The following is an 11,727-nucleotide window of genomic DNA, read 5'->3' as shown; positions in this document are numbered from 1 at the left end:
TTGCAAGGAGGGACCAGTCCTTGGAGAGGGACATCATGCTTGGGAGGGTGGAGGGACAGCACAGGAGGGGAAGACCCTCGATGAGATGGATTGACTCAGCGACTGGGGTGTGGAGTATGTGTGTCAGAGACAGCAAGGTTTGCTCAGGATAGAGCAGAGTTTAGAGCTGTTGTAACTAGGGTTGCTATGGTTTGATTCAGTAACGGGGGTAAAGGGGTGGGTGAGTCGGAGATAGTGAGATTGGCACAGTACAAATCAGGGTTTCATGTTGTTGTACATAGGGTTGCTATGAATCGCAGGTGACTCGACAGCACATAACAACAACAACAACATACACATCAGAAAGCTGGACAATGACTAGGAGTAATAGAAGGAGAATTGATGTCTTTGAGTTCTGGTGCTGGAGAAGTGTACCATGGACTGCAAAGAGAATGAACAGATTCATCCTAGCGAGGGTGAAACCAGGCTGCTCCTTGGAAGCAAGGATTCTGGGGCTTTGTCTGACATACTTTGGGCATGATGCAAGGGGGGACTAGTCCTTGGAAAGGGACATTATACTTGGGAGGTTGGAAGGACAGTGCAGAAAGGGAAGACCCTCGATGAGATGGATTGACTCAGCGACTGGGGTTGTGGAGTATGTGTGTCAGAGACAGCAAGGTTTGCTCAGGATAGAGCAGAGTTTAGAGCTGTTGTAACTAGGGTTGCTATGGTTTGCAAGTGACTTGACAGCACTTAACAACAACAACACACATGGACAAAATAGTTTTTTATTTTTTCTTTGGAAAATATATCTTCAGCAATGTCAGATCAAATCAGGTAACTAATCGTGCAACTGTTATTTAGCTTGTTATCATTATAACTGGTTTTCATTTATGCTATTTCTCAAAGCCCTTCCATCAAGCCTAAGGCAACTGATTGTAATCTAGAGTTACTAGTTTCTGCTACAAAAATATATTATGTTCTTAGGCTGTCTAGCACTGTACAAAGTCCCATGATGCTGTGGTAGCAGTGCAATGATGATTAAAACACGATTTGATATTTGAAGACTCTTTCAGTCCCCTGGGTGAGTAAAAAATACAAGAAAACCAAAACTACAGCAATAAAAATACTCTCTACTCACTCCCACAGTATATATTACTCTAGCAACATACTCTTCTTGATGAGCAACATCGTTGAAGAAATAAGAAACAGAGGGAAAGGGTGTTAGTGTAGCAAAGCACATCACAAAACCAGCTGGGGTGATGAATATCACAATCAGAACACTCTGCTTCAAGTGGAGTTACTTGGGGACTAACGTCGTCGTTCACTTGTTCTATTATTGTTTGTTACTGTTTCTTTCATTTCATATTGCTGTTAAATGTACTCATTTTTTTCTGGCAAAATCCTCTTTTCCAAAGCACTAATTTTTTTTTCTGGCAAAATCTTCTTTCCAAAGTTCAGATCTGGCTATTTCTCAAGTCCATCTGTTGTCCTTCACCAATTCCTCGAAAAATAAACTATATTGATAAGGAAACTCAGTAACAGAAACCCTTCTCAAAGTAGTTAAAACAAACACATACATATATGTATTTGACTATATTTTAGTCATTACTGAGTCAATTCTAATTCATGAAAGATTTGCTAAGCACACAGATTGAATAGCTATGGAGAAAGTGTAAAGCCCTGATGCACATCTTTCTTTATTTTAAGCCATACAGTATTAATTTCCCTTATTCTCTTCACATAATAGCCTCTTGGTTTAGGTATATGCTTCACACAAACATAAATATGTGTCCTGGGATTCCCATTCTTCCCAATGTTAGCTGTAACTTCTTTTTTATTAATTTTAATGGACGTTTACAGAGACTTAGGGTTTCCATTCATTCATTGTTGTATTTCTCTCCCTGCCAACCCCCTCCTCTCCCAATTCACTCTTCTCCTTGAAAAGTAAAACTCTTTCATTGTTATGCAATCCCTCCCCCCAAGTAGCCTCCATTGCGAAGCCTTCATTCTGGACTCCTGTCATGACAATAATACCCAATCACATATCCCTTTTAAACAGTTTAAAATGTTAGCCATAACTTAATAGCAATACACCCAGTCAAATGCCTTTGAGTAGTTAATAAAACACAAATAGACATTCTTCTGATATTTCCTTGGCTAGAAGCCAAGATCCATCTCACATCAGTGATATTCCTGATGCATGCCCTCTGCTGAATCTGGCTTGAAGTTTTAGCAGTTCTCTGTCAATGTACTGTTGTAACCATTTTTCAAATAATCTTTAGCAAGATTTTGCTTCTTACTGTTGTTGTATGTGCCTCACAGCACCTCTATGTAAAATATCTCTGAACACTTCCCTGTCTAGAGCCAACCTCACTGTCTCTGACACACCTGCCCCTACAGCCAAAGTCAATATGTCAATTCATGTCATCTAGGGTCTTCTCTTGTACTGATCTTCTACCGTACCTTCCATCAGCTATTATGCCATTCTCCAAGGACTAGTCCCTCCTGGCAACATACTCAATGTATGGGAGACAGAGCTTCAAAATCCTTGCCTCCACAGAGTACCTTATTTCATTCTCTGCAGGACACACCTGTTTGCTCTCTTGGCAGTCTGTAATATGTTGGACAATACTTTAGTCCAACACCACAACTCAAAGGCATGAATTCTTCTTCTGTCGTTCTTAGTCACTGTCCAGCTCTCAGATGCATAGTAAGTTATTGAGAAGGCCACGGCTTAGATCAGGCACACCTTAGTCTCTAGACTGACATTATTGCTCCTTTGCACTCAGGAGAGGTCCCTGACAGCAGATTTTCCTAATGTGATTCATCTTTTTACATCCTGATTGCTAGTGCAAAGAATACTGATTATGGGCCCAAGCAAGATGACATTGTTAACAACCTCAATGTCTTCTCTATCTGTCATTATGTTTCCAGTTGTCACAGTGGTGAGAATCTTTGCTTTCTTGATGTTGAGATGCAATCTATATTGAAGACTACAGTCTTTGACTTTTGTTGTTGTTAGGTGCTGTTGAGTCACTTGTGACTCATAGTGACCCTATGTACAATAGCCCTGAAACCTGATTTTTCCTGTGCCAATCTTATTGACTCTGACACACCTAACCTCATTATTGCAGTAATTAAATCAATCCATCTCTTCAAGGGTCTTCCTTTCTTGTGCTGTCCTTCCACACTTCCAAGCATGAAGTCCCTCTCCAAGGACTGGTTCCTTCTTCCAACATGCCTAAAGTATGTCAGACATAGCAACAGAATCCAAAGAGCAGCCCTGTTTCACCCTCTCTAGGACAAACCTGTTTGTCTTCCTGGCAGTTCATGGTATATTTAATACTCTTTTCTAGCACTACAGCTCAAAGGCATCAATTATCTTTCTATCATCCCTAGTCATTGTCCAGCTTTCCAATGCATAGCAAGTAATTGTGAAGACAATGGCCTGGATCATGTGCACCTTAGTTTCTAGAATGACATCATTGCTCTTCAGTATTCTTGAGAGGTCCCTGATAGCAGACTTTGCCAATGCAATTTGTCTTTTGATTTCCTGGCTGTTGGTACCAAGAGTGTTGATCGTGGAGCCAGGCAAATTAAAGCTGTTAACAATCTCAATCTTTTTACTGGCTATCAGGATGCTGCCAATCAGTCCAGTAGTGAGAACCTTTGTTTTCTTGATATTAAGCTTCAATCCATATTGAAGGCTTCAGTCCTTGACCTTCTGCAGGAAGCACTTCGGATCCTCCTCCATTTCAACAAGCAAGGTTGTGTTATCTGCATAACATAGGTTGTTGATGAGCCTTCCTCCAATCCTGATGCCACATACCTCCTCATAGAGCCCAGCTTCGTGGATGATCTGTTCTGCATATAGATTGAAAATTTATGAGTATAGGACACATTCCTGGTGTACACTCTTCCCAATTTTGAGCCATGCTGTGTTTTCTTGCTCTATTCTGATGACTGACTGTCTGCCTCCTGGCCCAAGTATAGGTTTTGCATAAGCACAATCAAATGTTCTGGGATTCCTATTCTTCTCAGGATTAGCCAAAGTTTATTGTGATCTATACAGTCAAATGCCTTTGCATAGTCAATGAAACACAGATAGACATTCCTCTGCTACTCTCTGTTTTCAGCTAAGAACCATCTGCTTGATTTGCTGTTTTGTTCGTCTTTGGATAATTTTCAGCATAATCTTGCTTGCATGTGTTATTAATGATAATGTTTGATAATTTCTGCCCTTTGTTGGGTAACTTTTCTTTGGAATGTGAACAAATTAGATCTCTTCCAGGTAATTGGCCAGACAATTATACTCCAGATTTCTTGGCACAACTTGGTGAGTGCATCCAAGGCATCACCTGTTTGTTGAAATACATAAATTGGTATGCCGTCAATTCCTGGAGCCTTACTTTTATTGCCAATACTTTCAGAGCATCTTGAACTTCTTTCTTTACCACCACGGGCTCTTGCTTATATGTTGTTTCATAAAATTCTTTTGTGTCAGCCAATTCCTTTTGATACAGTGTCTCTACATACTTCTTCCATCTTCTTTTACTGTTTCCTGGATCATTTAATATTCTGCCCAAGGCATTCATAAGTACTGCAACTTGAGGCAATATGTTCTTCATTTTCTTCAGCTTAAGAAATGCTGAGAGAGTTCGGCCCTTTTGATTTTCTGACGAGCTCTTAGCACATTTCATCACAATACTTTCCTTTGTCTTCCCATGCTGCCCTTTTAAATCTTCTATTTAACTTCTTAACTTCTTGATTTCTTGTCTTTGCTCTGGCTTCTCGACACTTTATTGTCCTATAATTCCTACTTTCTGTTGGATCACCTTTCTTAGAGATGGGAGCAAATATGGATCTCTCCCTGTCAGCCAGTAGTTTGTCTGTCTTCTAGGCTTCTTGGTACAATTTGGATGTGTGTGTTTGTGTGTGTGCTTGTGTGTGTGTGTGTACTTTACACTGAAACCATTTAATTTCTAACATTTTCATTGCTTTTTACTAAAGAGGAATGAAAGAATAAAATATGATCAAATCATACTAGCAAGAAGTTATATAGATCAATATTTTTGGTGGACTTGTTTCTGGAGATCGTGGAAATGAAAATGGGATTATACCTTCCATTTCTTCTCTTTCTCATTGCTGTCAAGTCTGAACAGACTCCTAGTGACTTTCCATTGGCTATTTGAAGGCTCTAAATCACAAAAAAAAGAAAATTGCTGATCTTTCTTTTTCAGAACTTATGGTGGATTTGAATCACCAGACAGGGTTTCCCTTGGTTTAGAAGCACTAACTTCCAGGGAATATACCACCAGAGCTTCTTACCATTTCTTATCTTTCTTCAATGACTCATTTCTCATTGTACTGTTGAGGCTTTCTCCACTCAGCTCCTCTGCTTAGGTCTTGATTTCCAGCATGGTTTTCAGGGATAGTTTCCCAATGTCTTTTTTTAGTTAATTCATTTTTAAAACTTTGAGTGACAATTTACAAATTATATTACTTTCTATCATGAATTATATTTGATTAATTAAAATTGTCTTACTGAATTTTAGTTTTTCCTTAATCAAATTTATCTATTAGTTTTTTTTACTCCCCTCTCCCTCCTTTTCTACATCTATTAACCAATTCAAGAAGGATTCTTTCTGTGTATAAACCTTTCCTAAGCTTTTTATCACAGTGGTCTAATATCATAATTGTCCTTTTGTAATTGATTTATGCCACTCATTATAATTTGCCCTAAATCCATTTATGTTGTGCAGCATTTCATAAGTTCTTGGTCATTTTTCAGTTATGCACAATACTTTATTATTGGTTTGGGTTAGGGAAGTGAAAGACTTTGCATGGGAAATCCATCTTATCTAATTCCTTAACACTTGATCTATTCCTTACACCAACATTCTCTAAGAATAGTTCCCAAACCCAGACCGAGACCTGGAAGGCTATCTCACTGAAAATATAGTATAGGAAGCTAGTGTCATACTTTGAGCATCTTTCATGATGGAGGATTGGCAAATTAGTCCATAGGAAAATGTGCAGTTAATTCAAAGGCTGTACCTCTCTGGCCGTTTGTGTCTAGCAGCAATTCCAGGGGATAAAGATGGACAATCTCTTTATGTATTAATTTATAAGCTCTGAAACCTGATGGAAGTTTAGTGGTGAGTCAGTTCTCATTTGGTGGCAATAAGTTTGTGTTTGAGTTTTTCCTGATAATGGGCAGAATAGAGACACTCTGGTGAAGAAAATGAAGATATCACATATTTCCTCTACTGAGCTGACCTCTTGCCCTTGTCAATCCTCATGACTATTAAAAAGAAAAAAAGAAATAAAAATTAGGCATTATGTGAAATACTCAGTTCCCACTAAAAGCTACAAAACAAATCTATGTTACAGAAGATGGAAAAAAATTATAATATTGCTACTATTTGAGAATTACCTGGCCTTATCCTCACCATTGGTGTACAAGTTGCCATGCCATGGTCACTTTTGGTTGCTGTGAGGCTGAACACTGTGACACTGATGTGTCAAATGCGTTAATGGTTGGCTACCCAATGTAGACAGAGAGTGGGGTGGAGCTCCCCTATGAAAACAAGCTTGGAAGGAGAAGTGCTATCCACTTCCATAATAGCTTGCCTCCAGAAACCCTATGAACCTGGAGAGAGGATGAAAGGCACCCAAGCGTAGAGGACTCTCCTTCATAGGGTCGCTATGAGTTGCCTACGACTCAACGGCACTTAACAACAACAACAACAACAACAACAACAACAATTCTGTATTTGGCTCATAACTTCAAGACTTAATGTGCCGTATTTGACCCTGACAGCCTCACTGCATGTATTATCCTCTTCAGCCTGCAGTCACTGATGTTTCTCTTTCTCTGTTGCAAACTTACCTCTCTTTGCTAAACTTTCATGTGAACAATGGTGTCACTGTTGTTGATGTTCTGTTTAGGTACCATTGAGTCACTCTGACCTATAGCAACCCTACAAAAGAAAGATTGAAACTTTGCCCTGTCTGTTTCATCTTCACAATTTCCACAATTTCACAGAGAGTCTGTGATAAGTGATGACAGAAAAATGGTGACAAGAGAGGCAATAGAACCAGGAGACCAGTGTGAGATACCACAGTGGGCTTCCCAGCCCATGCAATGAGACAGCAGAGTGTCTTCAGGAGGAGACTTGCTGGTAGAGTGGGATGTGCCTCTCATTTGTGTGTGTACTCTGATTTATGGAAGGTTTTCTGACCCATAGTGCCAGTTTTGAACCACTATGGAGAGGAGGCTGACTGGTGGAGTAAGGGGTATCCCTTGTCACTAGTGTTGTCAGAGATAAAAATTCTGTAGCACTTTCCCTGAGCAGAGCAGAGCAGAGCAGAGCAGAGCAGAGCAGAGCAGAGCAGAGCAGAGCAGTTCAAGGGGCCAGAGTCCCGCCTTTGGGTATGACTGAAAGAGACTTTTCTTACTGAAGAAGTTATTTGTAAGATTTCCAGAACCAGAATTGTGAGCTGGTTCTTCCATATTAAGTTCCATAATTTTCCTAACAAATAATCGTCTGTGCATTCATTGTGACCACAGCATCAAATTACCTTAACCAGAAGAAAACAAGGAAATGCAGTGGGAGGGATGGCTGGTGTAAGAATTTGAAAAAAAAAAAAAAGAGGGGAGGTATGTCTGACATTACAAGAATTAGCCTGGGGCTGTTGATGCTGCTGCTAATTCTCTAACTTCAAAAAGTTAGAGGAGGCCTGGAGGCTGCCTTCATATAGATTGGAATGATAATAAAGAACACAGCTATTTTGGCTATATTATTTGCTGGCTTGTTATTTTAGACAAACATGATTTTTTTTCTTCACATCAGCTGTGCTATTCTCTGGCTTTGTAATCTTAGATCAAGAATTCAATTCTTTTTGTACCTTCATTTGTGCATTTGTAATATACAAGTAGAAAACTTTTAGAATTTTTGTGAGGATTGTTGTTGTTGGGTGCTATTGAGTCAAGTACAATTCATAGCGTTCCTATGAACAAAAGCTCTGAACCCTGCTCTATCCAGTGTTATCTTCACACTTCCTGACACATGAGAGCCCATTGCAGTAGTCACCATGTCAATCCACCTGGTTGAGGGTCTTCCTCTCCTTTACTGACCTTCCACCCTTCCCAGTATCTTGTCCCTCTGCAAGGAAAACCCCTTCTAGCAATATGTGAGATGAAGCCTCATTCATCATTCTTCCCTCCAAGGAGCACTCTGGCTGCTCCCTCTCCAAGACATATCTGTTTGATCTTTTGACCATCCATGAGTTGTTCAGTGCTCTTCTCTGACATCATAGCTCAAAGAAATAAATTCTTCTTCTGTCATTCTTATTCATTGTCCAGCTCTCAGATACATAACAAGTGATCATAAAGACTATGGCCCGAATCAGACACACCTTAGTCCTCAAATTGACATCATTACTCCTTAATAATTTGGATAGGTTCCTAACTTCATATTTTTGCAGTGAAATACATTTCCTTATTTCCTGACTGCTTATGCCAAGGGATCCAAACAAGATGAAGCTGTTGACAATTTCAATCTCCTCTCCACCTGTCAGTCCAGTGGGAAGAATCTTTGTTTTCTTGACATTGAGATGCAGTCCATACTGAAGGCTGCTTTCTTTGATCTTCTTAAAAAGAAAATAGGCCAGATGAAGGAAGGTATAATAGACTATGGTAAAGACTTGGCTTTTACTATGAATAAAGTAGAACAGAGTTTTAAGGGGAGAGATAACATGATGCAATTTGTTTTTTTAAGTTAAAAAATGATAAAAATTTCTACCACAAGCATTGCCTAACAGATTAGATGTTAAATTAGATGTTAGTGTGAGAGAAGTTATTTTTGTTAGGTACTGTCAAGTCTACTACTACTCATAGTGATGCAAGAAACAGAACATCTGAACCTTGCCCTATTCTCTGCTATCCTTACCATCTCTGCATTTTGTTATAGTCACTGTGTTACTAAATCTTATTAAAGGCCTTCCTTTGCTGACTCTCTACCTTTACAAGTATGATGTCCTTTTCCAAGGACTGTCAAACATGCTTCAGACATGCTCTTAACACCATGCTAAAAATTTGTGAGACAAAGGGTGAAGTGGTAATTTCAAAGTTTTCAGTCTTGGCAAGGATAGAGTTTTCTTCAACTGAGGGAGAGGGTTTGGAGTGAAGTCAGAAGTTGTGTTTTGATTGTCTATTGGAAGTTCAAGTATGGTGTTGGGTGGGAATTATGGGCAGGAATTATGAATTCACTGTCTTTGTGTAGAGATGGCATTTAACAACAAAGAACTGAATCTGGGGAACTGCAAAAACTTCAGGATAAAGAAGGAATTTAGGGATAGAGCCCAAGAATAAATGCTTAGAGCTTTTTTTTTAAACCAAAAAAGTCAGGTGTTCCATAAATGAAGTAAAGAAAATATATAAAAAATGAGTAAGAGATAAACTATGCAGGTGGTTGTTGTTAGGAGATGTTGAGTTGAGTATAACCCATAGTGACCCTATAAACAACACATCTGAACCCTGTCTTATCCTGTGCCATCCTTACTCCTATTGACACAATTGCAGCTGTCATCAATCACCATGTCACTATTGTAGGTTATAAGTCTTCAAAGACTGGAACGGTGGATTAACTGCTGGATGTAGAAAAGTGGATGCCATTGAAGACTTGACAAGTACAATTTTGATGGAGGATTTAGGCGTGGAGGGGAGGGGAAGCACCTAAAGTGGTCGTAAAAGATGAGAAGAGATGAATTAGAGATAAACAGGTAAATAATTTTGGAAAGAGAATAAAAAGAATGAGGGAAGATGATGGTTGCTTCCATGAGAGCAAATTTTAAAAGATGTAGAAAAGATAGATAAGTAACTCAGCATTGAAATAGGTGAAGAGAAGAAGGTAATTCTGTAAAAGGGAGATAAGACACTAAGAACATTTCAACTAACAAGCTGATAAAGACAGGTAGGAGGAAGTGAAGGAGAAGGGAAGGGGAGTTAAGTCTGTATAAAAACCCCTCCACAATGTATATGAATATGTTGTTGTTGTTGTTATGTGCCGTCGAGTCGCCTGTGACTCATAGTGACCCTATGTACAACAGCCCTAAACTCCGCTCTGTCCTGTGCCAATCGCACTGTCTCTGACACTCCCATCCCAATTATCCCAGTCACTGAATCAATCCACCTCATAGAGGGCCTTCCTCTCCTGTGCCGTCGTAGAAAGTGATGTATTTCTTTAAAAGGAAAAAGAACAGTTTTTATTTGTGCTATGTGAATCAACCCTTATGGACCCAGATCTTGGATGATGCAGTCTGCAGCTAGATGCAGAAGGTTTATATATACCAGCAAATGAACAGAATCAATGGTCACAGCTATGTTATTATTTGGAGAAAGTCATTTGAAAGCATAAAGAGTAATGATTAAGTACAAGCATAAGTTTAAGTAGTCAAAATACTTAACTACAAATTCCAGCCTTGATAAATATTGGGTGTTTGATAAAGGAAATAATTATGCCTACTTCAAAGAATTTTTATGAGAATGCCTTCTGTCAACCAATATTCATTAAACCAGTAATATAAACCATCCGCTATTCTAGATGTTGTGGATAAACAGAGATAATAAACGTTAAGGATTCTCTCTAATGCCTTATACAGCAAAAGCCATCGACAAATGCGGTGTGGTTTTTTTTCATTACTTTTTTCCCCTTTACCATCACATTATGATTTAGAGGGAAAGAAGGCCATGAAATATTTGGAAGTTTGACATATAATGAAATACTTACAAGGGCAGTAAGTAAATATATAAAAGGGAGCAGAATAAATCTATTTATCCAAAAGAACAGAAATAGGGGGAGGAAAAAGATGAAAGATCGGATATTATGATTTGATATAAGAAGGGATCTCTTGAGAATGAAATATGTGCCAAGTTAAATAGGCTGGCCGAGCAAGGGAATTGTGCTCAGCATAACAAGTAACACTACTGGGGTTGTAGTGATGATATTTATGATTGAGAGTGCTATGTATCAAACTAGGGCATTTATAGGGAGCTCAGGTACCATAGTGGTAAAGAGTTGTTCTACTAACCCAAATGCACGTGGTTTGAATCCATCAGCTGCTATGTGGGAGAAAGATGGGCAATCTCTACCTGTGTATTTTATAGCATCTGAAAACCTCAGCTGTGGGTCAGTTCTGGCTTGATGGTACATAACAACAACAATAACAGGAAGGCATTTATGCTTTCATATTTATTTTTGTTAAAAGTTTTAGTATGATGTGAGTGGAAGTTTACAAAGTAAATTGGTTTTCTATCTAATGATTCATTTATATTTTGTACTATGAAACCGATTGCAGTCCTTACAGTGTAACAGCACTCTTCCTACTTCCTCCCTATGGTTACTGCTTCCTCCTTTCTTATCCTTGGCCTGCTTTATCCCTTAAAAATGCTACCTCTTCTATTTCATATGATTGATTGTTCTAAAGAGTTTGTACTCTGCTGCTATTATTGCTTACTTTCTTGGCCTATTTGGCTAAAATATGAGTCATGGAAGTGAGTTCAGTTTCAGACTTGAAGGAATTCACTAGTTTCTAACTGAAAAATAAGCTTGTTTTTGAGTTGTTTGTGACTTTTGTGATGATTTTGAGTGATTTTTCTGATATGTTCCAATAAAACAATATTTATAGACTCAGAAATTTGAATTTCACTTTTATGTGTCACAAAATATTATTTTTAAAAAT

This window comes from Elephantulus edwardii, unplaced genomic scaffold (genome assembly GCF_000299155.1).
Source record: "Elephantulus edwardii isolate Elephantulus edwardi_28Jun2011 unplaced genomic scaffold, EleEdw1.0 scaffold00143, whole genome shotgun sequence".
NCBI classification, from domain to species: Eukaryota; Metazoa; Chordata; class Mammalia; order Macroscelidea; family Macroscelididae; genus Elephantulus; species Elephantulus edwardii.
Note: the sequence above shows the minus strand (reverse complement) of the source record.